Raw genomic sequence first — 2,919 nt, forward strand, 5'->3', positions numbered from 1 at the left:
AATCAACTGGCGAACTGTATTTCCGAACATAACCGTCAGCGAAAATATATGAATTTGTTTAATTCATTCATTAATTTTTTTTTATGCAATGAAAGTACACAAGTTTGCCTTTTTTACGCTTGTTTACTTTTATTTATTTGTATAAGCTTTAAAAGCTAAACAACCGCAATATTTAGTTGTTACAATTACTTGGTAGTACATACAGTGACGAGCAAAACTGTAACATGGAGTAACACTTTTTATTTCAGCTGTCGCTATCTTTCCAAGTTCTAACGACATTCATACTGTTGATGTATATTTTTATTGGTACATCTTTGCTTCCTCTGTCATAACGATTTGAGGTCAATTCAACAACATTAACAAAACCAGCAGACAAAAATGTAAATTAAGGCAAATGTTACAGTTTTGCACTCATAAATTTTTAATAACTTTTTGACAATTTTCACAAAAAAAAGAACTATTAACACAATGTTCAGTATGCTTCTGCTTTATTTAGTTCCTGGTTGCAATTTGGCATACCTAATGTGTATGTCTGTAAAAATTCTGGAGGTATAGCCTCCCATATATCCTTGGTGTGCTTTCACAGCTCATGTACTCCATTGGACGGACTTGGATACTTAGTAAGATGCGATTTTAGTTGATTTCGCAAATTCTCGATGAGATACATGTCCTCGGATTGTGGAGGTCATTTCAAATTAGCCAATTTCTGCTTTTGTTCCAGTCTTTGCGAACATGTGCAGTGTGTTTTGGTTGATTTTTCAGCAGAAACTCTAATTTTTTCGACTACATCTTGCAAATTTTGTTGAAATATGAACAGATACTGTTCCTTACGCATTATGCGTACAAACGGATCAACAACATTTTTGAAATACAACCCCAAACTAATATTGACCGACCACCGTGATTCACAGTTTGCCTTACATGATGCGCTTAGGCTTAATTTGGGCCTTTGATCCAATACTATGCCCGGCCATCTGATTGAAAGCGATTAATTTAGTCTTGTCAGACCAAATAACCCTCAATTAAATCTTAAAAATGTGTTTTTTATTGCATTCTGTAAGGCCTAACATATCCCAATAGGCAACGGTCCGGTGTTCGTGCGATGCAGCAAAACGCTGCCACACTCGCACATGTATTTTGATCAAATTTGCTTTTTTCTTCTTTTATGATCCATTTTGCTCAATTTAGCAATTTTTCGCCTCATTATCTACTGATTTGCATTAAATTTTAATACCTTAAGCGCTTCTGTAGTAGTGCCTGCAGCGCTACTTGCTACTAAGTTCACAAGATCGGACTGTAATATATTTTGACAGACTTCCTTTGTCCTTAGTAACACTTTAGGCTATATTTTTTCTCAGTCTTAACATTTTCATGTGGCAAACTCCACAATTTTTTGCCACTTTCCCTGCGGTCCCGCCTTTTCGCAGTAAATCTATTATTTACATTTATGTTTCCTGATTCACCATATTATTTATTGGTGATCACTTCTTGAATAAATTACAATACAGAAAAGTCATCTGACTTCCAACTAAGCAAAAGATAACTGTAAAATGCAAAACTGAGAGTGAGTGCAAAACTGTAACATTTGCCTTAACTTACATTTTTGTCTCCAGGTTTTTTTATTGTTGTTGGATTGACCTCAAATCGTTATGAGAGCGGGAGTAGGAGTGTACCAATAAGAATATACAACAACATATGAAAGTCGTTAGAACTATGAAAGATAGCGGTGGCTGAAATAACATCATGTTACAGTTTTGCTCGTCACTGTAAATTCGTATAGATGCACGTACGTACATATGTAGATTACAATAGTAAACAAGTTTATAAATACTTTTTTTTTAGAACATTATTGTTGTATTTTTTTTTTGTTCAGCTCACTTTCAGTTGTGCATATAAGAGTTGTTAGTTAATATTGCTGCTATTTTATTTATTTTTGCTGTTTTATATGGCAATGATCTTGAATAGTATCATGTCAACTGACGAAAGTCACCAAGCTGGTTAGCCGCGACAAATTATGACACGCTATTTTAATTGTTGCCTATTTTTAATTCTAATATACTTATGTACGTACATATACATATCGCTAGCTTAGAGTGAAAAGTGGCTAAGTCCAGTTTTTATGAAAACTCATATTTTGATATATTAAGCAAGGTATATAAAAAATGCATCGTTTCGAAAAGGATGAAGGTACTTGTTTTATTTTTTCTCGATTATATTCAATGGGAGGCAAGTTTTTTAAGTCCAAAAAGGGGCACCAAAAATCCAACAAAACCAAAATAATACGAAATCTTTTAATAAAGTCAAAAGTAAAGTAAAGTAATAAAGCCGTCAAATTTTTTTTCTTGCGTCATCGGAAATCGGCTTGCGTGAGTTTGCATCTGATTTCATCGAGCGAAATGTCAAATCAAAATGTCACGCAGAAGAAAAATTGGAAATTCATACGCACGCCGTTCAATTGGTCCCATACAAGTTGTATGTGGATGAGAAATTTTTGACAGTAAATTGGCGGCGTGCGTTTAAAACGTCCAACAGCAAAATTCCGGCGAAATGTCACCAGTTCTCTCACAAGACAAAACTATCCAAAACAGTACGCGAACAGGAAATTTGCAGAAACTTGCAAGTTAGAAGAACAGCTGATATAATTTTTCTTCACATTCAAAAGTGTAAAATTTAAAATGTACGAAAACTCATCACAAAGTGTTATCCTGACATGGTTTAATCAATAACAAATAACTACATCTTACAAGTTTAATTAGTCGAATTTTGTCATTCTTAACTTCCAAACCATCAAATTCAATTTTGTGATTTACGTAAATTCCAAACAGCTGTTTTTGATCAGCTGTTTTCCTGTTGGCAAATTGCTGTTGGCAACCATTTTTCCAGCAGCTTCCCCTCCAAATGAAATGTCACTTTGCTCTC

The 2,919-nt window shown here is 34.2% G+C and overlaps 2 protein-coding genes across 3 annotated transcripts in view; both read right to left on the bottom strand.

Annotated features, from left to right (window-relative positions):
- LOC118744320 (probable cytochrome P450 4e1) overlaps positions 1–2,919 on the bottom strand; it is a 41,394-nt gene that overhangs the window by 19,288 nt on the left and 19,187 nt on the right. The window lies entirely within an intron of this gene.
- The window catches only part of LOC118745040 (larval cuticle protein 1-like), a 9,738-nt gene that overhangs the window by 570 nt on the left and 6,249 nt on the right, over positions 1–2,919 (bottom strand). The window lies entirely within an intron of this gene.

Source organism: Rhagoletis pomonella, unplaced genomic scaffold, assembly GCF_013731165.1.
Source record: "Rhagoletis pomonella isolate Grant_MI unplaced genomic scaffold, Rhpom_1.0 Rhpom_scaffold_00008, whole genome shotgun sequence".
Lineage (NCBI taxonomy): Eukaryota > Metazoa > Arthropoda > Insecta > Diptera > Tephritidae > Rhagoletis > Rhagoletis pomonella.